This window comes from Triturus cristatus, chromosome 10 (assembly GCF_964204655.1).
Source record: "Triturus cristatus chromosome 10, aTriCri1.1, whole genome shotgun sequence".
In the NCBI taxonomy this organism is placed as follows: Eukaryota; Metazoa; Chordata; class Amphibia; order Caudata; family Salamandridae; genus Triturus; species Triturus cristatus.
This window is the reverse complement of record NC_140593.1, coordinates 855,660,931-855,684,959: the sequence shown is the minus strand read 5'-3', so window position 1 is coordinate 855,684,959 and position 24,029 is coordinate 855,660,931. Positions and strand designations below refer to the sequence as shown.

Genomic DNA, 24,029 nt, shown 5'->3' with positions numbered 1-24,029 from the left:
GAGCATACACCTAGAACAAACAAAATGTCTGAAGGATAGAGGCATTTTCATTTCTTGTTCGATGACGGCCATGGAAAAGACAGCAACCATATTGCAGAAGAGAGCAGCATGTGCAGTTGCTTGCTTTGGGTGAAGCATTCACTAACTCGCTGCCAATAACCCCCGGAGCCGGTGCGAAAGGCGACTCTTGTGTGCCTCGGCTCGTTGGTCTAGGGGTATGATTCTCGATTAGGGTGTGAGAGGTCCCGGGTTCAAATCCCGGACGAGCCCTTTTTCAGAGGTAAACATACGAATCCTACTCAAAACTCACAATGCCTGACTATTTCTCATTACACTCGCCGCATTGTTGCACAAAATATTTTGAACCTCATAAGAAACATGGATCACCGTGCTTTTTCTGCCTTCATGCTTAGTCTGTGTGTGTCCCAGGTGATGCTTTCCCAAGCTGTACTTGCTGGCATTTAGGCATCAGATATTTGTCTGTCGATGCCTGCATAAGTCAATTTTTAATACGTCTAATTGCAAGTATGTTGGCTGATATCTCTGCAGTTTTCACACTTGTTCCTCGCTTTCTGAGTGGCTGCTGATACAGCAGAATAGAAGTAGATAGAACCCTTGAGAGGAACCTTGCTCTAACAGTAAAACACAGCAAGTGAGTTTCTGTAGTGTAGTGGTCATCACGTTCGCCTAACACGCGAAAGGTCCCCGGTTCGAGACCGGGCAGAAACACTGTGCATGAGCTGCTTTTATGTGCACCCTCTAAAACCTTATTATCTCAATGCAAGCTTAAGAAGAGGCGGTCCTTGAACCCAGCGAGCCATGGGAAACTTCCTTTACTTTTGCAAGACGAAACAAAGTAATCCGCATCCATCAGTGGTCGCTCTTGTGCCTAGCTTTTTTTTTGTCATGCCATGTTGTATTGTGGGGTCTTTACACTTGTGACATTGCTGTGAACGTTGTAAGTGCAAACATTGGCAGGTGCAGTCAGAAGAGTCAGATCTGTGCACACCCAGGGCTGTCAGGATGGCCGAGTGGTCTAAGGCGCCAGACTCAAGAGAGCTTGATCTTCAGTGCAACTGAGACTTCTGGTCTCCTCATGGAGGCGTGGGTTCAAATCCCACTTCTGACAGGTTTCTTTTACACCCTTAAATCGTCCTGTTTTTTGCAGTGCATTCCCACACACCACAATCTTTGCACGGACCTGTAACATATGACGAGAAATCCACCAACGATCAGGCTGGGCCCTCAATCACAATTCCATGTATTCCTGGAAGGGACACCTCAGGCACACCTTCAGTTAAATTTGCACTCCATCACACAAACTGCCGTGCTGGTTTCTCATTAAGCAGTTGATCCCATCTTTGTTGTGAGGCTCTCCTGCCACCTTTTGGGCGGAGAAGGCACTGTCCCTGCAACAACACAGGCAGACATGTTCAACAGGGCTTCCTGGTTATGTGGGAGGAGCAGATTGTCATTGGTCCCCCCTTGCGAATTTTAATTTACATAAGGAAGACAGAGAGGTATCTGGGAGTAGGCAGTACACACGGACATTGAACTCTATCTTGTGATTTGCAGCCAATTCTAGATTGAGGCAGGAGGAAAGGAGGTGACTTGCCCAAAAATGGCCATCCTGGGAATTTAGCCACCCTGGGGCTCCCAGGTTAGTGTTTCAGTCCTGCGAGCCACTCATATAAATCTCGCCTGATCGAGCCTGATCGAGCGCTGAGTGAGCGTGTTTGAATCCAAGAATCAAATGCCTCTGTCTTAGGAGCAAGAATTGGCAGGCCCTCCCTTGCATCTGGGGTGGAACTCTATGGGGCAAGTGTCCAGGACTTGCAGAGGAGTACAAGTGCCAGAAAGTGCCACAGTTCTCATCAGCGCCGTTTTTCTGCTCTCTGGCAGCTAGGATATCGACTGATCCCTTCCTTGCAAGAGTGAAAAAAACAACACCTTGAGAGAAAACATGACTTTTTGTGGTTCACATAGAGAGAGAGCAGCCAAATAGCCCTGCTTTGTTTCTGAAAGACGCATCAGAAATTGCTTAAAATGCCAACTGGGAAATCAGGCTCGTTGGTCTAGGGGTATGATTCTCGCTTCGGGTGCGAGAGGTCCCGGATTCAAATCCCGGACGAGCCCATGCTGTGGAATTATTTTTAGGCTTCTTATTATATAGGGCCATTTCTTCTTTTCAATGCTATAAGACGCCGTGTATGGTGAGAAAGTTCCTTTCCCTCTACGCTATTTCCCACTTTTGGCGTATAGAATTTCAGTGCCGGACTTCTTTGCAACTGCTTTTCTGGGGTGGACCATCAGTGTAGGAAAATTAAATGCAAAGTGTTTTTCTAGTGTGGTTTCAGGTATGGTTTTAAAATCGCCTTTTGGAATAAAAGGGGTCCTCGTTCCTTTCTTCCAAAGAAAGAGATCGGGTAAGGAGGGTCCAACTTTGAGCTTCATGGACATTGGCCCTTGGTCTGTGCATTCCAGCCCACTACATGCCAAGAAGATTCCTGCAAGCGTGTCTGTTTCTGTAGTGTAGTGGTTATCACGTTCGCTTTACACGCGAAAGGTCCCTGGTTCGAGACCGGGCAGAAAGAGCAGTTTTCTGTTTTTCACACAGTTTGCATTTACTCTCTCAATTTATAGGAAAGCTGAGATAATGGAAGCTGTCTATCCCTCACCAGCGTGACGTACTGTGCTCCAGGGGTATCAGTGACAGCTCAAAAAGAGAAGTGACGATAGTTTGCGCTATTCGTTTGCACGTCCTTGTGTACTGAAGGTTGGGCCTACTTCATGAAAGCAAGGCATGAGAGCAGAAATGGTTTTATTGGCCTCACCGAGAGCATACACCTAGAACAAACAAAATGTCTGAAGGATAGAGGCATTTTCATTTCTTGTTCGATGACGGCCATGGAAAAGACAGCAACCATATTGCAGAAGAGAGCAGCATGTGCAGTTGCTTGCTTTGGGTGAAGCATTCACTAACTCGCTGCCAATAACCCCCGGAGCCGGTGCGAAAGGCGACTCTTGTGTGCCTCGGCTCGTTGGTCTAGGGGTATGATTCTCGATTAGGGTGCGAGAGGTCCCGGGTTCAAATCCCGGACGAGCCCTTTTTCAGAGGTAAACATACGAATCCTACTCAAAACTCACAATGCCTGACTATTTCTCATTACACTCGCCGCATTGTTGCACAAAATATTTTGAACCTCATAAGAAACATGGATCACCGTGCTTTTTCTGCCTTCATGCTTAGTTTGTGTGTGTCCCAGGTGATGCTTTCCCAAGCTGTACTTGCTGGCATTTAGGCATCAGATATTTGTCTGTCGATGCCTGCATAAGTCAATTTTTAATACGTCTAATTGCAAGTATGTTGGCTGATATCTCTGCAGTTTTCACACTTGTTCCTCGCTTTCTGAGTGGCTGCTGATACAGCAGAATAGAAGTAGAGAGAACCCTTGAGAGGAACCTTGCTCTAACAGTAAAACACAGCAAGTGAGTTTCTGTAGTGTAGTGGTCATCACGTTCGCCTAACACGCGAAAGGTCCCCGGTTCGAGACCGGGCAGAAACACTGTGCATGAGCTGCTTTTATGTGCACCCTCTAAAACCTTATTATCTCAATGCAAGCTTAAGAAGAGGCGGTCCTTGAACCCAGCGATCCATGGGACACTTCCTTTACTTTTGCAAGACGAAACAAAGTAATCCGCATCCATCAGTGGTCGCTCTTGTGCCTAGCTTTTTTTTTGTCATGCCATGTTGTATTGTGGGGTCTTTACACTTGTGACATTGCTGTGAACGTTGTAAGTGCAAACATTGGCAGGTGCAGTCAGAAGAGTCAGATCTGTGCACACCCAGGGCTGTCAGGATGGCCGAGTGGTCTAAGGCGCCAGACTCAAGAGAGCTTGATCTTCAGTGCAACTGAGACTTCTGGTCGCCTCATGGAGGCGTGGGTTCAAATCCCACTTCTGACAGGTTTCTTTTACACCCTTAAATCGTCCTGTTTTTTGCAGTGCATTCCCACACACCACAATCTTTGCACGGACCTGTAACATATGACGAGAAATCCAGCAACGATCAGGCTGGGCCCTCAATCACAATTCCATGTATTCCTGGAAGGGACACCTCAGGCACACCTTCAGTTAAATTTGCACTCCATCACACAAACTGCCGTGCTGGTTTCTCATTAAGCAGTTGATCCCATCTTTGTTGTGAGGCTCTCCTGCCACCTTTTGGGCGGAGAAGGCACTGTCCCTGCAACAACACAGGCAGACATGTTCAACAGGGCTTCCTGGTTATGTGGGAGGAGCAGATTGTCATTGGTCCCCCCTTGCGAATTTTAATTTACATAAGGAAGACAGAGAGGTATCTGGGAGTAGGCAGTACACACGGACATTGAACTCTATCTTGTGATTTGCAGCCAATTCTAGATTGAGGCAGGAGGAAAGGAGGTGACTTGCCCAAAAATGGCCATCCTGAGAATTCAGCCACCCTGGGGCTCCCAGGTTAGTGTTTCAGTCCTGCGAGCCACTCATATAAATCTCGCCTGATCGAGCCTTATCGAGCGCTGAGTGAGCGTGTTTGAATCCAAGAATCAAATGCCTCTGTCTTAGGAGCAAGAATTGGCAGGCCCTCCCTTGCATCTGGGGTGGAAGTCTATGGGGCAAGTGTCCAGGACTTGCAGAGGAGTACAAGTGCCAGAAAGTGCCACAGTTCTCATCAGCGCCTTTTTTCTGCTCTCTGGCAGCTAGGATATCGACTGATCCCTTCCTTGCAAGAGTGAAAAAAACAACACCTTGAGAGAAAACATGACTTTTTGTGGTTCACATAGAGAGAGAGCAGCCAAATAGCCCTGCTTTGTTTCTGAAAGACGCATCAGAAATTGCTTAAAATGCCGACTGGGGAATCAGGCTCGTTGGTCTAGGGGTATGATTCTCGCTTCGGGTGCGAGAGGTCCCGGATTCAAATCCCGGACGAGCCCATGCTGTGGAATTATTTTTAGGCTGCTTATTATATAGGGCCATTTCTTCTTTTCAATGCTATAAGACGCCGTGTATGGTGAGAAAGTTCCTTTACCTCTACGCTATTTCCCACTTTTGGCGTATAGAATTTCAGTGCCGGACTTCTTTGCAACTGCTTTTCTGGGGTGGACCATCAGTGTAGGAAAATTAAATGCTAAGTGTTTTTCTAGTGTGGTTTCAGGTATGGTTTTAAAATCGCCTTTTGGAATAAAAGGGGTCCTCGTTCCTTTCTTCCAAAGAAAGAGATCGGGTAAGGAGGGTCCAACTTTGAGCTTCATGGACATTGGCCCTTGGTCTGTGCATTCCAGCCCACTACATGCCAAGAAGATTCCTGCAAGCGTGTCTGTTTCTGTAGTGTAGTGGTTATCACGTTCGCTTTACACGCGAAAGGTCCCTGGTTCGAGACCGGGCAGAAACAGCAGCTTTCTGTTTTTCACACAGTTTGCATTTACTCTCTCAATTTATAGGAAAGCTGAGATAATGGAAGCTGTCTATCCCTCACCAGCGTGACGTACTGTGCTCCAGGGGTATCAGTGACAGCTCAAAAAGAGAAGTGACGATAGTTTGCGCTATTCGTTTGCACGTCCTTGTGTACTGAAGGTTGGGCCTACTTCATGAAAGCAAGGCATGAGAGCAGAAATGGTTTTATTGACCTCACCGAGAGCATACACCTAGAACAAACAAAATGTCTGAAGGATAGAGGCATTTTCATTTCTTGTTCGATGACGGCCATGGAAAAGACAGCAACCATATTGCAGAAGAGAGCAGCATGTGCAGTTGCTTGCTTTGGGTGAAGCATTCACTAACTCGCTGCCAATAACCAAGGGAGCCGGTGCGAAAGGCGACTCTTGTGTGCCTCGGCTCGTTGGTCTAGGGGTATGATTCTCGCTTAGGGTGCGAGAGGTCCCGGGTTCAAATCCCGGACGAGCCCTTTTTCAGAGGTAAACATACGAATCCTACTCAAAACTCACAATGCCTGACTATTTCTCATTACACTCGCCGCATTGTTGCACAAAATATTTTGAACCTCATAAGAAACATGGATCACCGTGCTTTTTCTGCCTTCATGCTTAGTCTGTGTGTGTCCCAGGTGATGCTTTCCCAAGCTGTACTTGCTGGCATTTAGGCATCAGATATTTGTCTGTCGATGCCTGCATAAGTCAATTTTTAATACGCCTAATTGCAAGTATGTTGGCTGATATCTCTGCAGTTTTCACACTTGCTCCTCGCTTTCTGAGTGGCTGCTGATACAGCAGAATAGAAGTAGAGAGAACCCTTGAGAGGAACCTTGCTCTAACAGTAAAACACAGCAAGTGAGTTTCTGTAGTGCAGTGGTCATCACGTTCGCCTAACACGCGAAAGGTCCCCGGTTCGAGACCGGGCAGAAACACTGTGCATGAGCTGCTTTTATGTGCACCCTCTAAAACCCTATTATCTCAATGCAAGCTTAAGAAGAGGCGGTCCTTGAACCCAGCGAGCCATGGGAAACTTCCTTTACTTTTGCAAGACGAAACAAAGTAATCCGCATCCATCAGTGGTCGCTCTTGTGCCTAGCTTTTTTTTTGTCATGCCATGTTGTATTGTGGGGTCTTTACACTTGTGACATTGCTGTGAACGTTGTAAGTGCAAACATTGGCAGGTGCAGTCAGAAGAGTCAGATCTGTGCACACCCAGGGCTGTCAGGATGGCCGAGTGGTCTAAGGCGCCAGACTCAAGAGAGCTTGATCTTCAGTGCAACTGAGACTTCTGGTCTCCTCATGGAGGCGTGGGTTCAAATCCCACTTCTGACAGGTTTCTTTTACACCCTTAAATCGTCCTGTTTTTTGCAGTGCATTCCCCACACACCACAATCTTTGCACGGACCTGTAACATATGACGAGAAATCCACCAACGATCAGGCTGGGCCCTCAATCACAATTCCATGTATTCCTGGAAGGGACACCTCAGGCACACCTTCAGTTAAATTTGCACTCCATCACACAAACTGCCGTGCTGGTTTCTCATTAAGCAGTTGATCCCATCTTTGTTGTGAGGCTCTCCTGCCACCTTTTGGGCGGAGAAGGCACTGTCCCTGCAACAACACAGGCAGACATGTTCAACAGGGCTTCCTGGTTATGTGGGAGGAGCAGATTGTCATTGGTCCCCCCTTGCGAATTTTAATTTACATAAGGAAGACAGAGAGGTATCTGGGAGTAGGCAGTACACACGGACATTGAACTCTATCTTGTGATTTGCAGCCAATTCTAGATTGAGGCAGGAGGAAAGGAGGTGACTTGCCCAAAAATGGCCATCCTGGGAATTTAGCCACCCTGGGGCTCCCAGGTTAGTGTTTCAGTCCTGCGAGCCACTCATATAAATCTCGCCTGATCGAGCCTGATCGAGCGCTGAGTGAGCGTGTTTGAATCCAAGAATCAAATGCCTCTGTCTTAGGAGCAAGAATTGGCAGGCCCTCCCTTGCATCTGGGGTGGAAGTCTATGGGGCAAGTGTCCAGGACTTGCAGAGGAGTACAAGTGCCAGAAAGTGCCACAGTTCTCATCAGCGCCGTTTTTCTGCTCTCTGGCAGCTAGGATATCGACTGATCCCTTCCTTGCAAGAGTGAAAAAAACAACACCTTGAGAGAAAACATGACTTTTTGTGGTTCACATAGAGAGAGAGCAGCCAAATAGCCCTGCTTTGTTTCTGAAAGACGCATCAGAAATTGCTTAAAATGCCAACTGGGGAATCAGGCTCGTTGGTCTAGGGGTATGATTCTCGCTTCGGGTGCGAGAGGTCCCGGATTCAAATCCCGGACGAGCCCATGCTGTGGAATTATTTTTAGGCTTCTTATTATATAGGGCCATTTCTTCTTTTCAATGCTATAAGACGCCGTGTATGGTGAGAAAGTTCCTTTCCCTCTACGCTATTTCCCACTTTTGGCGTATAGAATTTCAGTGCCGGACTTCTTTGCAACTGCTTTTCTGGGGTGGACCATCAGTGTAGGAAAATTAAATGCAAAGTGTTTTTCTAGTGTGGTTTCAGGTATGGTTTTAAAATCGCCTTTTGGAATAAAAGGGGTCCTCGTTCCTTTCTTCCAAAGAAAGAGATCGGGTAAGGAGGGTCCAACTTTGAGCTTCATGGACATTGGCCCTTGGTCTGTGCATTCCAGCCCACTACATGCCAAGAAGATTCCTGCAAGCGTGTCTGTTTCTGTAGTGTAGTGGTTATCACGTTCGCTTTACACGCGAAAGGTCCCTGGTTCGAGACCGGGCAGAAAGAGCAGTTTTCTGTTTTTCACACAGTTTGCATTTACTCTCTCAATTTATAGGAAAGCTGAGATAATGGAAGCTGTCTATCCCTCACCAGCGTGACGTACTGTGCTCCAGGGGTATCAGTGACAGCTCAAAAAGAGAAGTGACGATAGTTTGCGCTATTCGTTTGCACGTCCTTGTGTACTGAAGGTTGGGCCTACTTCATGAAAGCAAGGCATGAGAGCAGAAATGGTTTTATTGACCTCACCGAGAGCATACACCTAGAACAAACAAAATGTCTGAAGGATAGAGGCATTTTCATTTCTTGTTCGATGACGGCCATGGAAAAGACAGCAACCATATTGCAGAAGAGAGCAGCATGTGCAGTTGCTTGCTTTGGGTGAAGCATTCACTAACTCGCTGCCAATAACCCCCGGAGCCGGTGCGAAAGGCGACTCTTGTGTGCCTCGGCTCGTTGGTCTAGGGGTATGATTCTCGATTAGGGTGCGAGAGGTCCCGGGTTCAAATCCCGGACGAGCCCTTTTTCAGAGGTAAACATACGAATCCTACTCAAAACTCACAATGCCTGACTATTTCTCATTACACTCGCCGCATTGTTGCACAAAATATTTTGAACCTCATAAGAAACATGGATCACCGTGCTTTTTCTGCCTTCATGCTTAGTCTGTGTGTGTCCCAGGTGATGCTTTCCCAAGCTGTACTTGCTGGCATTTAGGCATCAGATATTTGTCTGTCGATGCCTGCATAAGTCAATTTTTAATACGTCTAATTGCAAGTATGTTGGCTGATATCTCTGCAGTTTTCACACTTGTTCCTCGCTTTCTGAGTGGCTGCTGATACAGCAGAATAGAAGTAGAGAGAACCCTTGAGAGGAACCTTGCTCTAACAGTAAAACACAGCAAGTGAGTTTCTGTAGTGTAGTGGTCATCACGTTCGCCTAACACGCGAAAGGTCCCCGGTTCGAGACCGGGCAGAAACACTGTGCATGAGCTGCTTTTATGTGCACCCTCTAAAACCTTATTATCTCAATGCAAGCTTAAGAAGAGGCGGTCCTTGAACCCAGCGAGCCATGGGAAACTTCCTTTACTTTTGCAAGACGAAACAAAGTAATCCGCATCCATCAGTGGTCGCTCTTGTGCCTAGCTTTTTTTTTGTCATGCCATGTTGTATTGTGGGGTCTTTACACTTGTGACATTGCTGTGAACGTTGTAAGTGCAAACATTGGCAGGTGCAGTCAGAAGAGTCAGATCTGTGCACACCCAGGGCTGTCAGGATGGCCGAGTGGTCTAAGGCGCCAGACTCAAGAGAGCTTGATCTTCAGTGCAACTGAGACTTCTGGTCTCCTCATGGAGGCGTGGGTTCAAATCCCACTTCTGACAGGTTTCTTTTACACCCTTAAATCGTCCTGTTTTTTGCAGTGCATTCCCACACACCACAATCTTTGCACGGACCTGTAACATATGACGAGAAATCCACCAACGATCAGGCTGGGCCCTCAATCACAATTCCATGTATTCCTGGAAGGGACACCTCAGGCACACCTTCAGTTAAATTTGCACTCCATCACACAAACTTGCGTGCTGGTTTCTCATTAAGCAGTTGATCCCATCTTTGTTGTGAGGCTCTCCTGCCACCTTTTGGGCGGAGAAGGCACTGTCCCTGCAACAACACAGGCAGACATGTTCAACAGGGCTTCCTGGTTATGTGGGAGGAGCAGATTGTCATTGGTCCCCCCTTGCGAATTTTAATTTACATAAGGAAGACAGAGAGGTATCTGGGAGTAGGCAGTACACACGGACATTGAACTCTATCTTGTGATTTGCAGCCAATTCTAGATTGAGGCAGGAGGAAAGGAGGTGACTTGCCCAAAAATGGCCATCCTGGGAATTTAGCCACCCTGGGGCTCCCAGGTTAGTGTTTCAGTCCTGCGAGCCACTCATATAAATCTCGCCTGATCGAGCCTGATCGAGCGCTGAGTGAGCGTGTTTGAATCCAAGAATCAAATGCCTCTGTCTTAGGAGCAAGAATTGGCAGGCCCTCCCTTGCATCTGGGGTGGAAGTCTATGGGGCAAGTGTCCAGGACTTGCAGAGGAGTACAAGTGCCAGAAAGTGCCACAGTTCTCATCAGCGCCTTTTTTCTGCTCTCTGGCAGCTAGGATATCGACTGATCCCTTCCTTGCAAGAGTGAAAAAAACAACACCTTGAGAGAAAACATGACTTTTTGTGGTTCACATAGAGAGAGAGCAGCCAAATAGCCCTGCTTTGTTTCTGAAAGACGCATCAGAAATTGCTTAAAATGCCAACTGGGGAATCAGGCTCGTTGGTCTAGGGGTATGATTCTCGCTTCGGGTGCGAGAGGTCCCGGATTCAAATCCCGGACGAGCCCATGCTGTGGAATTATTTTTAGGCTTCTTATTATATAGGGCCATTTCTTCTTTTCAATGCTATAAGACGCCGTGTATGGTGAGAAAGTTCCTTGCCCTCTACGCTATTTCCCACTTTTGGCGTATAGAATTTCAGTGCCGGACTTCTTTGCAACTGCTTTTCTGGGGTGGACCATCAGTGTAGGAAAATTAAATGCAAAGTGTTTTTCTAGTGTGGTTTCAGGTATGGTTTTAAAATCGCCTTTTGGAATAAAAGGGGTCCTCGTTCCTTTCTTCCAAAGAAAGAGATCGGGTAAGGAGGGTCCAACTTTGAGCTTCATGGACATTGGCCCTTGGTCTGTGCATTCCAGCCCACTACATGCCAAGAAGATTCCTGCAAGCGTGTCTGTTTCTGTAGTGTAGTGGTTATCACGTTCGCTTTACACGCGAAAGGTCCCTGGTTCGAGACCGGGCAGAAAGAGCAGTTTTCTGTTTTTCACACAGTTTGCATTTACTCTCTCAATTTATAGGAAAGCTGAGATAATGGAAGCTGTCTATCCCTCACCAGCGTGACGTACTGTGCTCCAGGGGTATCAGTGACAGCTCAAAAAGAGAAGTGACGATAGTTTGCGCTATTCGTTTGCACGTCCTTGTGTACTGAAGGTTGGCCCTACTTCATGAAAGCAAGGCATGAGAGCAGAAATGGTTTTATTGACCTCACCGAGAGCATACACCTAGAACAAACAAAATGTCTGAAGGATAGAGGCATTTTCATTTCTTGTTCGATGACGGCCATGGAAAAGACAGCAACCATATTGCAGAAGAGAGCAGCATGTGCAGTTGCTTGCTTTGGGTGAAGCATTCACTAACTCGCTGCCAATAACCAAGGGAGCCGGTTCGAAAGGCGACTCTTGTGTGCCTCGGCTCGTTGGTCTAGGGGTATGATTCTTGCTTAGGGTGCGAGAGGTCCCGGGTTCAAATCCCGGACGAGCCCTTTTTCAGAGGTAAACATACGAATCCTACTCAAAACTCACAATGCCTGACTATTTCTCATTACACTCGCCGCATTGTTGCACAAAATATTTTGAACCTCATAAGAAACATGGATCACCGTCCTTTTTCTGCCTTCATGCTTAGTCTGTGTGTGTCCCAGGTGATGCTTTCCCAAGCTGTACTTGCTGGCATTTAGGCATCAGATATTTGTCTGTCGATGCCTGCATAAGTCAATTTTTAATACGTCTAATTGCAAGTATGTTGGCTGATATCTCTGCAGTTTTCACACTTGCTCCTCGCTTTCTGAGTGGCTGCTGATACAGCAGAATAGAAGTAGAGAGAACCCTTGAGAGGAACCTTGCTCTAACAGTAAAACACAGCAAGTGAGTTTCTGTAGTGCAGTGGTCATCACGTTCGCCTAACACGCGAAAGGTCCCCGGTTCGAGACCGGGCAGAAACACTGTGCATGAGCTGCTTTTATGTGCACCCTCTAAAACCCTATTATCTCAATGCAAGCTTAAGAAGAGGCGGTCCTTGAACCCAGCGAGCCATGGGAAACTTCCTTTACTTTTGCAAGACGAAACAAAGTAATCCGCATCCATCAGTGGTCGCTCTTGTGCCTAGCTTTTTTTTTGTCATGCCATGTTGTATTGTGGGGTCTTTACACTTGTGACATTGCTGTGAACGTTGTAAGTGCAAACATTGGCAGGTGCAGTCAGAAGAGTCAGATCTGTGCACACCCAGGGCTGTCAGGATGGCCGAGTGGTCTAAGGCGCCAGACTCAAGAGAGCTTGATCTTCAGTGCAACTGAGACTTCTGGTCTCCTCATGGAGGCGTGGGTTCAAATCCCACTTCTGACAGGTTTCTTTTACACCCTTAAATCGTCCTGTTTTTTGCAGTGCATTCCCCACACACCACAATCTTTGCACGGACCTGTAACATATGACGAGAAATCCACCAACGATCAGGCTGGGCCCTCAATCACAATTCCATGTATTCCTGGAAGGGACACCTCAGGCACACCTTCCGTTAAATTTGCACTCCATCACACAAACTGCCGTGCTGGTTTCTCATTAAGCAGTTGATCCCATCTTTGTTGTGAGGCTCTCCTGCCACCTTTTGGGCGGAGAAGGCACTGTCCCTGCAACAACACAGGCAGACATGTTCAACAGGGCTTCCTGGTTATGTGGGAGGAGCAGATTGTCATTGGTCCCCCCTTGCGAATTTTAATTTACATAAGGAAGACAGAGAGGTATCTGGGAGTAGGCAGTACACACGGACATTGAACTCTATCTTGTGATTTGCAGCCAATTCTAGGTTGAGGCAGGAGGAAAGGAGGTGACTTGCCCAAAAATGGCCATCCTGGGAATTTAGCCACCCTGGGGCTCCCAGGTTAGTGTTTCAGTCCTGCGAGCCACTCATATAAATCTCGCCTGATCGAGCCTGATCGAGCGCTGAGTGAGCGTGTTTGAATCCAAGAATCAAATGCCTCTGTCTTAGGAGCAAGAATTGGCAGGCCCTCCCTTGCATCTGGGGTGGAAGTCTATGGGGCAAGTGTCCAGGACTTGCAGAGGAGTACAAGTGCCAGAAAGTGCCACAGTTCTCATCAGCGCCTTTTTTCTGCTCTCTGGCAGCTAGGATATCGACTGATCCCTTCCTTGCAAGAGTGAAAAAAACAACACCTTGAGAGAAAACATGACTTTTTGTGGTTCACATAGAGAGAGAGCAGCCAAATAGCCCTGCTTTGTTTCTGAAAGACGCATCAGAAATTGCTTAAAATGCCAACTGGGGAATCAGGCTCGTTGGTCTAGGGGTATGATTCTTGCTTCGGGTGCGAGAGGTCCCGGATTCAAATCCCGGACGAGCCCATGCTGTGGAATTATTTTTAGGCTTCTTATTATATAGGGCCATTTCTTCTTTTCAATGCTATAAGACGCCGTGTATGGTGAGAAAGTTCCTTTCCCTCTACGCTATTTCCCACTTTTGGCGTATAGAATTTCAGTGCCGGACTTCTTTGCAACTGCTTTTCTGGGGTGGACCATCAGTGTAGGAAAATTAAATGCAAAGTGTTTTTCTAGTGTGGTTTCAGGTATGGTTTTAAAATCGCCTTTTGGAATAAAAGGGGTCCTCGTTCCTTTCTTCCAAAGAAAGAGATCGGGTAAGGAGGGTCCAACTTTGAGCTTCATGGACATTGGCCCTTGGTCTGTGCATTCCAGCCCACTACATGCCAAGAAGATTCCTGCAAGCGTGTCTGTTTCTGTAGTGTAGTGGTTATCACGTTCGCTTTACACGCGAAAGGTCCCTGGTTCGAGACCGGGCAGAAAGAGCAGTTTTCTGTTTTTCACACAGTTTGCATTTACTCTCTCAATTTATAGGAAAGCTGAGATAATGGAAGCTGTCTATCCCTCACCAGCGTGACGTACTGTGCTCCAGGGGTATCAGTGACAGCTCAAAAAGAGAAGTGACGATAGTTTGCGCTATTCGTTTGCACGTCCTTGTGTACTGAAGGTTGGGCCTACTTCATGAAAGCAAGGCATGAGAGCAGAAATGGTTTTATTGACCTCACCGAGAGCATACACCTAGAACAAACAAAATGTCTGAAGGATAGAGGCATTTTCATTTCTTGTTCGATGACGGCCATGGAAAAGACAGCAACCATATTGCAGAAGAGAGCAGCATGTGCAGTTGCTTGCTTTGGGTGAAGCATTCACTAACTCGCTGCCCATAACCAAGGGAGCCGGTTCGAAAGGCGACTCTTGTGTGCCTCGGCTCGTTGGTCTAGGGGTATGATTCTTGCTTAGGGTGCGAGAGGTCCCGGGTTCAAATCCCGGACGAGCCCTTTTTCAGAGGTAAACATACGAATCCTACTCAAAACTCACAATGCCTGACTATTTCTCATTACACTCGCCGCATTGTTGCACAAAATATTTTGAACCTCATAAGAAACATGGATCACCGTCCTTTTTCTGCCTTCATGCTTAGTCTGTGTGTGTCCCAGGTGATGCTTTCCCAAGCTGTACTTGCTGGCATTTAGGCATCAGATATTTGTCTGTCGATGCCTGCATAAGTCAATTTTTAATACGTCTAATTGCAAGTATGTTGGCTGATATCTCTGCAGTTTTCACACTTGCTCCTCGCTTTCTGAGTGGCTGCTGATACAGCAGAATAGAAGTAGAGAGAACCCTTGAGAGGAACCTTGCTCTAACAGTAAAACACAGCAAGTGAGTTTCTGTAGTGCAGTGGTCATCACGTTCGCCTAACACGCGAAAGGTCCCCGGTTCGAGACCGGGCAGAAACACTGTGCATGAGCTGCTTTTATGTGCACCCTCTAAAACCTTATTATCTCAATGCAAGCTTAAGAAGAGGCGGTCCTTGAACCCAGCGAGCCATGGGAAACTTCCTTTACTTTTGCAAGACGAAACAAAGTAATCCGCATCCATCAGTGGTCGCTCTTGTGCCTAGCTTTTTTTTTGTCATGCCATGTTGTATTGTGGGGTCTTTACACTTGTGACATTGCTGTGAACGTTGTAAGTGCAAACATTGGCAGGTGCAGTCAGAAGAGTCAGATCTGTGCATACCCAGGGCTGTCAGGAAGGCCGAGTGGTCTAAGGCGCCAGACTCAAGAGAGCTTGATCTTCAGTGCAACTGAGACTTCTGGTCTCCTCATGGAGGCGTGGGTTCAAATCCCACTTCTGACAGGTTTCTTTTACACCCTTAAATCGTCCTGTTTTTTGCAGTGCATTCCCACACACCACAATCTTTGCACGGACCTGTAACATATGACGAGAAATCCACCAACGATCAGGCTGGGCCCTCAATCACAATTCCATGTATTCCTGGAAGGGACACCTCAGGCACACCTTCAGTTAAATTTGCACTCCATCACACAAACTGCCGTGCTGGTTTCTCATTAAGCAGTTGATCCCATCTTTGTTGTGAGGCTCTCCTGCCACCTTTTGGGCGGAGAAGGCACTGTCCCTGCAACAACACAGGCAGACATGTTCAACAGGGCTTCCTGGTTATGTGGGAGGAGCAGATTGTCATTGGTCCCCCCTTGCGAATTTTAATTTACATAAGGAAGACAGAGAGGTATCTGGGAGTAGGCAGTACACACGGACATTGAACTCTATCTTGTGATTTGCAGCCAATTCTAGATTGAGGCAGGAGGAAAGGAGGTGACTTGCCCAAAAATGGCCATCCTGGGAATTCAGCCACCCTGGGGCTCCCAGGTTAGTGTTTCAGTCCTGCGAGCCACTCATATAAATCTCGCCTGATCGAGCCTGATCGAGCGCTGAGTGAGCGTGTTTGAATCCAAGAATCAAATGCCTCTGTCTTAGGAGCAAGAATTGGCAGGCCCTCCCTTGCATCTGGGGTGGAAGTCTATGGGGCAAGTGTCCAGGACTTGCAGAGGAGTACAAGTGCCAGAAAGTGCCACAGTTCTCATCAGCGCCTTTTTTCTGCTCTCTGGCAGCTAGGATATCGACTGATCCCTTCCTTGCAAGAGTGAAAAAAACAACACCTTGAGAGAAAACATGACTTTTTGTGGTTCACATAGAGAGAGAGCAGCCAAATAGCCCTGCTTTGTTTCTGAAAGACGCATCAGAAATTGCTTAAAATGCCAACTGGGGAATCAGGCTCGTTGGTCTAGGGGTATGATTCTCGCTTCGGGTGCGAGAGGTCCCGGATTCAAATCCCGGACGAGCCCATGCTGTGGAATTATTTTTAGGCTTCTTATTATATAGGGCCATTTCTTCTTTTCAATGCTATAAGACGCCGTGTATGGTGAGAAAGTTCCTTGCCCTCTACGCTATTTCCCACTTTTGGCGTATAGAATTTCAGTGCCGGACTTCTTTGCAACTGCTTTTCTGGGGTGGACCATCAGTGTAGGAAAATTAAATGCAAAGTGTTTTTCTAGTGTGGTTTCAGGTATGGTTTTAAAATCGCCTTTTGGAATAAAAGGGGTCCTCGTTCCTTTCTTCCAAAGAAAGAGATCGGGTAAGGAGGGTCCAACTTTGAGCTTCATGGACATTGGCCCTTGGTCTGTGCATTCCAGCCCACTACATGCCAAGAAGATTCCTGCAAGCGTGTCTGTTTCTGTAGTGTAGTGGTTCTCACGTTCGCTTTACACGCGAAAGGTCCCTGGTTCGAGACCGGGCAGAAAGAGCAGTTTTCTGTTTTTCACACAGTTTGCATTTACTCTCTCAATTTATAGGAAAGCTGAGATAATGGAAGCTGTCTATCCCTCACCAGCGTGACGTACTGTGCTCCAGGGGTATCAGTGACAGCTCAAAAAGAGAAGTGACGATAGTTTGCGCTATTCGTTTGCACGTCCTTGTGTACTGAAGGTTGGCCCTACTTCATGAAAGCAAGGCATGAGAGCAGAAATGGTTTTATTGACCTCACCGAGAGCATACACCTAGAACAAACAAAATGTCTGAAGGATAGAGGCATTTTCATTTCTTGTTCGATGACGGCCATGGAAAAGACAGCAACCATATTGCAGAAGAGAGCAGCATGTGCAGTTGCTTGCTTTGGGTGAAGCATTCACTAACTCGCTGCCAATAACCAAGGGAGCCGGTTCGAAAGGCGACTCTTGTGTGCCTCGGCTCGTTGGTCTAGGGGTATGATTCTTGCTTAGGGTGCGAGAGGTCCCGGGTTCAAATCCCGGACGAGCCCTTTTTCAGAGGTAAACATACGAATCCTACTCAAAACTCACAATGCCTGACTATTTCTCATTACACTCGCCGCATTGTTGCACAAAATATTTTGAACCTCATAAGAAACATGGATCACCGTCCTTTTTCTGCCTTCATGCTTAGTCTGTGTGTGTCCCAGGTGATGCTTTCCCAAGCTGTACTTGCTGGCATTTAGGCATCAGATATTTGTCTGTCGATGCCTGCATAAGTCAATTTTTAATACGTCTAATTGCAAGTATGTTGGCTGATATCTCTGCAGTTTTCACACTTGCTCCTCGCTTTCTGAGTGGCTGCTGATACAGCAGAATAGAAGTAGAGAGAACCCTTGAGAGGAACCTTGCTCTAACAGTAAAACACAGCAAGTGAGTTTCTGTAGTGCAGTGGTCATCACGTTCGCCTAACACGCGAAAGGTCCCCGGTTCGAGACCGGGCAGAAACACTGTGCATGAGCTGCTTTTATGTGCACCCTCTAAAACCCTATTATCTCAATGCAAGCTTAAGAAGAGGCGGTCCTTGAACCCAGCGAGCCATGGGAAACTTCCTTTACTTTTGCAAGACGAAACAAAGTAATCCGCATCCATCAGTGGTCGCTCTTGTGCCTAGCTTTTTTTTTGTCATGCCATGTTGTATTGTGGGGTCTTTACACTTGTGACATTGCTGTGAACGTTGTAAGTGCAAACATTGGCAGGTGCAGTCAGAAGAGTCAGATCTGTGCACACCCAGGGCTGTCAGGATGGCCGAGTGGTCTAAGGCGCCAGACTCAAGAGAGCTTGATCTTCAGTGCAACTGAGACTTCTGGTCTCCTCATGGAGGCGTGGGTTCAAATCCCACTTCTGACAGGTTTCTTTTACACCCTTAAATCGTCCTGTTTTTTGCAGTGCATTCCCCACACACCACAATCTTTGCACGGACCTGTAACATATGACGAGAAATCCACCAACGATCAGGCTGGGCCCTCAATCACAATTCCATGTATTCCTGGAAGGGACACCTCAGGCACACCTTCCGTTAAATTTGCACTCCATCACACAAACTGCCGTGCTGGTTTCTCATTAAGCAGTTGATCCCATCTTTGTTGTGAGGCTCTCCTGCCACCTTTTGGGCGGAGAAGGCACTGTCCCTGCAACAACACAGGCAGACATGTTCAACAGGGCTTCCTGGTTATGTGGGAGGAGCAGATTGTCATTGGTCCCCCCTTGCGAATTTTAATTTACATAAGGAAGACAGAGAGGTATCTGGGAGTAGGCAGTACACACGGACATTGAACTCTATCTTGTGATTTGCAGCCAATTCTAGGTTGAGGCAGGAGGAAAGGAGGTGACTTGCCCAAAAATGGCCATCCTGGGAATTTAGCCACCCTGGGGCTCCCAGGTTAGTGTTTCAGTCCTGCGAGCCACTCATATAAATCTCGCCTGATCGAGCCTGATCGAGCGCTGAGTGAGCGTGTTTGAATCCAAGAATCAAATGCCTCTGTCTTAGGAGCAAGAATTGGCAGGCCCTCCCTTGCATCTGGGGTGGAAGTCTATGGGGCAAGTGTCCAGGACTTGCAGAGGAGTACAAGTGCCAGAAAGTGCCACAGTTCTCATCAGCGCCTTTTTTCTGCTCTCTGGCAGCTAGGATATCGACTGATCCCTTCCTTGCAAGAGTGAAAAAAACAACACCTTGAGAGAAAACATGACTTTTTGTGGTTCACATAGAGAGAGAGCAGCCAAATAGCCCTGCTTTGTTTCTGAAAGACGCATCAGAAATTGCTTAAAATGCCAACTGGGGAATCAGGCTCGTTGGTCTAGGGGTATGATTCTTGCTTCGGGTGCGAGAGGTCCCGGATTCAAATCCCGGACGAGCCCATGCTGTGGAATTATTTTTAGGCTTCTTATTATATAGGGCCATTTCTTCTTTTCAATGCTATAAGACGCCGTGTATGGTGAGAAAGTTCCTTTCCCTCTACGCTATTTCCCACTTTTGGCGTATAGAATTTCAGTGCCGGACTTCTTTGCAACTGCTTTTCTGGGGTGGACCATCAGTGTAGGAAAATTAAATGCAAAGTGTTTTTCTAGTGTGGTTTCAGGTATGGTTTTAAAATCGCCTTTTGGAATAAAAGGGGTCCTCGTTCCTTTCTTCCAAAGAAAGAGATCGGGTAAGGAGGGTCCAACTTTGAGCTTCATGGACATTGGCCCTTGGTCTGTGCATTCCAGCCCACTACATGCCAAGAAGATTCCTGCAAGCGTGTCTGTTTCTGTAGTGTAGTGGTTCTCACGTTCGCTTTACACGCGAAAGGTCCCTGGTTCGAGACCGGGCAGAAAGAGCAGTTTTCTGTTTTTCACACAGTTTGCATTTACTCTCTCAATTTATAGGAAAGCTGAGATAATGGAAGCTGTCTATCCCTCACCAGCGTGACGTACTGTGCTCCAGGGGTATCAGTGACAGCTCAAAAAGAGAAGTGACGATAGTTTGCGCTATTCGTTTGCACGTCCTTGTGTACTGAAGGTTGGGCCTACTTCATGAAAGCAAGGCATGAGAGCAGAAATGGTTTTATTGACCTCACCGAGAGCATACACCTAGAACAAACAAAATGTCTGAAGGATAGAGGCATTTTCATTTCTTGTTCGATGACGGCCATGGAAAAGACAGCAACCATATTGCAGAAGAGAGCAGCATGTGCAGTTGCTTGCTTTGGGTGAAGCATTCACTAACTCGCTGCCCATAACCAAGGGAGCCGGTTCGAAAGGCGACTCTTGTGTGCCTCGGCTCGTTGGTCTAGGGGTATGATTCTTGCTTAGGGTGCGAGAGGTCCCGGGTTCAAATCCCGGACGAGCCCTTTTTCAGAGGTAAACATACGAATCCTACTCAAAACTCACAATGCCTGACTATTTCTCATTACACTCGCCGCATTGTTGCACAAAATATTTTGAACCTCATAAGAAACATGGATCACCGTCCTTTTTCTGCCTTCATGCTTAGTCTGTGTGTGTCCCAGGTGATGCTTTCCCAAGCTGTACTTGCTGGCATTTAGGCATCAGATATTTGTCTGTCGATGCCTGCATAAGTCAATTTTTAATACGTCTAATTGCAAGTATGTTGGCTGATATCTCTGCAGTTTTCACACTTGCTCCTCGCTTTCTGAGTGGCTGCTGATACAGCAGAATAGAAGTAGAGAGAACCCTTGAGAGGAACCTTGCTCTAACAGTAAAACACAGCAAGTGAGTTTCTGTAGTGCAGTGGTCATCACGTTCGCCTAACACGCGAAAGGTCCCCGGTTCGAGACCGGGCAGAAACACTGTGCATGAGCTGCTTTTATGTGCACCCTCTAAAACCTTATTATCTCAATGCAAGCTTAAGAAGAGGCGGTCCTTGAACCCAGCGAGCCATGGGAAACTTCCTTTACTTTTGCAAGACGAAACAAAGTAATCCGCATCCATCAGTGGTCGCTCTTGTGCCTAGCTTTTTTTTTGTCATGCCATGTTGTATTGTGGGGTCTTTACACTTGTGACATTGCTGTGAACGTTGTAAGTGCAAACATTGGCAGGTGCAGTCAGAAGAGTCAGATCTGTGCATACCCAGGGCTGTCAGGAAGGCCGAGTGGTCTAAGGCGCCAGACTCAAGAGAGCTTGATCTTCAGTGCAACTGAGACTTCTGGTCTCCTCATGGAGGCGTGGGTTCAAATCCCACTTCTGACAGGTTTCTTTTACACCCTTAAATCGTCCTGTTTTTTGCAGTGCATTCCCACACACCACAATCTTTGCACGGACCTGTAACATATGACGAGAAATCCACCAACGATCAGGCTGGGCCCTCAATCACAATTCCATGTATTCCTGGAAGGGACACCTCAGGCACACCTTCAGTTAAATTTGCACTCCATCACACAAACTGCCGTGCTGGTTTCTCATTAAGCAGTTGATCCCATCTTTGTTGTGAGGCTCTCCTGCCACCTTTTGGGCGGAGAAGGCACTGTCCCTGCAACAACACAGGCAGACATGTTCAACAGGGCTTCCTGGTTATGTGGGAGGAGCAGATTGTCATTGGTCCCCCCTTGCGAATTTTAATTTACATAAGGAAGACAGAGAGGTATCTGGGAGTAGGCAGTACACACGGACATTGAACTCTATCTTGTGATTTGCAGCCAATTCTAGATTGAGGCAGGAGGAAAGGAGGTGACTTGCCCAAAAATGGCCATCCTGGGAATTCAGCCACCCTGGGGCTCCCAGGTTAGTGTTTCAGTCCTGCGAGCCACTCATATAAATCTCGCCTGATCGAGCCTGATCGAGCGCTGAGTGAGCGTGTTTGAATCCAAGAATCAAATGCCTCTGTCTTAGGAGCAAGAATTGGCAGGCCCTCCCTTGCATCTGGGGTGGAAGTCTATGGGGCAAGTGTCCAGGACTTGCAGAGGAGTACAAGTGCCAGAAAGTGCCACAGTTCTCATCAGCGCCTTTTTTCTGCTCTCTGGCAGCTAGGATATCGACTGATCCCTTCCTTGCAAGAGTGAAAAAAACAACACCTTGAGAGAAAACATGACTTTTTGTGGTTCACATAGAGAGAGAGCAGCCAAATAGCCCTGCTTTGTTTCTGAAAGACGCATCAGAAATTGCTTAAAATGCCGACTGGGGAATCAGGCTCGTTGGTCTAGGGGTATGATTCTCGCTTCGGGTGCGAGAGGTCCCGGATTCAAATCCCGGACGAGCCCATGCTGTGGAATTATTTTTAGGCTGCTTATTATATAGGGCCATTTCTTCTTTTCAATGCTATAAGACGCCGTGTATGGTGAGAAAGTTCCTTTCCCTCTACGCTATTTCCCACTTTTGGCGTATAGAATTTCAGTGCCGGACTTCTTTGCAACTGCTTTTCTGGGGTGGACCATCAGTGTAGGAAAATTAAATGCAAAGTGTTTTTCTAGTGTGGTTTCAGGTATGGTTTTAAAATCGCCTTTTGGAATAAAAGGGGTCCTCGTTCCTTTCTTCCAAAGAAAGAGATCGGGTAAGGAGGGTCCAACTTTGAGCTTCATGGACATTGGCCCTTGGTCTGTGCATTCCAGCCCACTACATGCCAAGAAGATTCCTGCAAGCGTGTCTGTTTCTGTAGTGTAGTGGTTATCACGTTCGCTTTACACGCGAAAGGTCCCTGGTTCGAGACCGGGCAGAAAGAGCAGTTTTCTGTTTTTTACACAGTTTGCATTTACTCTCTCAATTTATAGGAAAGCTGAGATAATGGAAGCTGTCTATCCCTCACCAGCGTGATGTACTGTGCTCCAGGGGTATCAGTGACAGCTCAAAAAGAGAAGTGACGATAGTTTGCGCTATTCGTTTGCACGTCCTTGTGTACTGAAGGTTGGGCCTACTTCATGAAAGCAAGGCATGAGAGCAGAAATGGTTTTATTGACCTCACCGAGAGCATACACCTAGAACAAACAAAATGTCTGAAGGATAGAGGCATTTTCATTTCTTGTTCGATGACGGCCATGGAAAAGACAGCAACCATATTGCAGAAGAGAGCAGCATGTGCAGTTGCTTGCTTTGGGTGAAGCATTCACTAACTCGCTGCCAATAACCCCCGGAGCCGGTGCGAAAGGCGACTCTTGTGTGCCTCGGCTCGTTGGTCTAGGGGTATGATTCTCGCTTAGGGTGCGAGAGGTCCCGGGTTCAAATCCCGGACGAGCCCTTTTTCAGAGGTAAACATACGAATCCTACTCAAAACTCACAATGCCTGACTATTTCTCATTACACTCGCCGCATTGTTGCACAAAATATTTTGAACCTCATAAGAAACATGGATCACCATGCTTTTTCTGCCTTCATGCTTAGTCTGTGTGTGTCCCAGGTGATGCTTTCCCAAGCTGTACTTGCTGGCATTTAGGCATCAGATATTTGTCTGTCGATGCCTGCATAAGTCAATTTTTAATACGTCTAATTGCAAGTATGTTGGCTGATATCTCTGCAGTTTTCACACTTGTTCCTCGCTTTCTGAGTGGCTGCTGATACAGCAGAATAGAAGTAGAGACAACCCTTGAGAGGAACCTTGCTCTAACAGTAAAACACAGCAAGTGAGTTTCTGTAGTGTAGTGGTCATCACGTTCACCTAACATGCGAAAGGTCCCCGGTTCGAGACCGGGCAGAAACACTGTGCATGAGCTGCTTTTATGTGCACCCTCTAAAACCTTATTATCTCAATGCAAGCTTAAGAAGAGGCGGTCCTTGAACCCAGCGAGCCATGGGAAACTTCCTTTACTTTTGCAAGACGAAACAAAGTAATCCGCATCCATCAGTGGTCGCTCTTGTGCCTAGCTTTTTTTTTGTCATGCCATGTTGTATTGTGGGGTCTTTACACTTGTGACATTGCTGTGAACGTTGTAAGTGCAAACATTGGCAGGTGCAGTCAGAAGAGTCAGATCTGTGCACACCCAGGGCTGTCAGGATGGCCGAGTGGTCTAAGGCGCCAGACTCAAGAGAGCTTGATCTTCAGTGCAACTGAGACTTCTGGTCTCCTCATGGAGGCGTGGGTTCAAATCCCACTTCTGACAGGTTTCTTTTACACCCTTAAATCGTCCTGTTTTTTGCAGTGCATTCCCACACACCACAATCTTTGCACGGACCTGTAACATATGACGAGAAATCCACCAACGATCAGGCTGGGCCCTCAATCACAATTCCATGTATTCCTGGAAGGGACACCTCAGGCACACCTTCAGTTAAATTTGCACTCCATCACACAAACTGCCGTG

The 24,029-nt window shown here is 47.1% G+C and overlaps 17 non-coding genes across 17 annotated transcripts; all 17 read left to right on the top strand.

The window, feature by feature from the left end:
• The first annotated feature begins 656 nt into the window (after positions 1–656).
• On the top strand, positions 657–729 carry TRNAV-AAC (transfer RNA valine (anticodon AAC)). The gene has a single exon. It is a non-coding gene; the product is annotated as a tRNA-Val (tRNA).
• Positions 730–1,017: 288 nt separating this feature from the next.
• Positions 1,018–1,129, top strand: TRNAL-CAA (transfer RNA leucine (anticodon CAA)). Its single transcript has 2 exons — positions 1,018–1,055; positions 1,084–1,129. It is a non-coding gene; the product is annotated as a tRNA-Leu (tRNA).
• A 2,364-nt stretch (positions 1,130–3,493) lies between these two features.
• TRNAV-AAC (transfer RNA valine (anticodon AAC)) lies at positions 3,494–3,566 on the top strand. Its single transcript has one exon. It is a non-coding gene; the product is annotated as a tRNA-Val (tRNA).
• A 1,792-nt stretch (positions 3,567–5,358) lies between these two features.
• On the top strand, positions 5,359–5,431 carry TRNAV-UAC (transfer RNA valine (anticodon UAC)). The gene has a single exon. It is a non-coding gene; the product is annotated as a tRNA-Val (tRNA).
• Positions 5,432–5,872: 441 nt separating this feature from the next.
• On the top strand, positions 5,873–5,944 carry TRNAP-AGG (transfer RNA proline (anticodon AGG)). Its single transcript has one exon. It is a non-coding gene; the product is annotated as a tRNA-Pro (tRNA).
• A 386-nt stretch (positions 5,945–6,330) lies between these two features.
• Positions 6,331–6,403, top strand: TRNAV-AAC (transfer RNA valine (anticodon AAC)). Its single transcript has one exon. It is a non-coding gene; the product is annotated as a tRNA-Val (tRNA).
• A 288-nt stretch (positions 6,404–6,691) lies between these two features.
• Positions 6,692–6,803, top strand: TRNAL-CAA (transfer RNA leucine (anticodon CAA)). Its single transcript has 2 exons — positions 6,692–6,729; positions 6,758–6,803. It is a non-coding gene; the product is annotated as a tRNA-Leu (tRNA).
• A 2,365-nt stretch (positions 6,804–9,168) lies between these two features.
• TRNAV-AAC (transfer RNA valine (anticodon AAC)) lies at positions 9,169–9,241 on the top strand. Its single transcript has one exon. It is a non-coding gene; the product is annotated as a tRNA-Val (tRNA).
• Positions 9,242–9,529: 288 nt separating this feature from the next.
• On the top strand, positions 9,530–9,641 carry TRNAL-CAA (transfer RNA leucine (anticodon CAA)). Its single transcript has 2 exons — positions 9,530–9,567; positions 9,596–9,641. It is a non-coding gene; the product is annotated as a tRNA-Leu (tRNA).
• Positions 9,642–12,005: 2,364 nt separating this feature from the next.
• Positions 12,006–12,078, top strand: TRNAV-AAC (transfer RNA valine (anticodon AAC)). The gene has a single exon. It is a non-coding gene; the product is annotated as a tRNA-Val (tRNA).
• Positions 12,079–12,366: 288 nt separating this feature from the next.
• TRNAL-CAA (transfer RNA leucine (anticodon CAA)) lies at positions 12,367–12,478 on the top strand. The gene is made up of 2 exons: positions 12,367–12,404; positions 12,433–12,478. It is a non-coding gene; the product is annotated as a tRNA-Leu (tRNA).
• A 2,365-nt stretch (positions 12,479–14,843) lies between these two features.
• TRNAV-AAC (transfer RNA valine (anticodon AAC)) lies at positions 14,844–14,916 on the top strand. The gene has a single exon. It is a non-coding gene; the product is annotated as a tRNA-Val (tRNA).
• A 2,764-nt stretch (positions 14,917–17,680) lies between these two features.
• TRNAV-AAC (transfer RNA valine (anticodon AAC)) lies at positions 17,681–17,753 on the top strand. Its single transcript has one exon. It is a non-coding gene; the product is annotated as a tRNA-Val (tRNA).
• Positions 17,754–18,041: 288 nt separating this feature from the next.
• Positions 18,042–18,153, top strand: TRNAL-CAA (transfer RNA leucine (anticodon CAA)). Its single transcript has 2 exons — positions 18,042–18,079; positions 18,108–18,153. It is a non-coding gene; the product is annotated as a tRNA-Leu (tRNA).
• A 2,365-nt stretch (positions 18,154–20,518) lies between these two features.
• TRNAV-AAC (transfer RNA valine (anticodon AAC)) lies at positions 20,519–20,591 on the top strand. Its single transcript has one exon. It is a non-coding gene; the product is annotated as a tRNA-Val (tRNA).
• A 2,306-nt stretch (positions 20,592–22,897) lies between these two features.
• TRNAP-AGG (transfer RNA proline (anticodon AGG)) lies at positions 22,898–22,969 on the top strand. Its single transcript has one exon. It is a non-coding gene; the product is annotated as a tRNA-Pro (tRNA).
• Positions 22,970–23,716: 747 nt separating this feature from the next.
• On the top strand, positions 23,717–23,828 carry TRNAL-CAA (transfer RNA leucine (anticodon CAA)). Its single transcript has 2 exons — positions 23,717–23,754; positions 23,783–23,828. It is a non-coding gene; the product is annotated as a tRNA-Leu (tRNA).
• Positions 23,829–24,029: the final 201 nt, after the last annotated feature.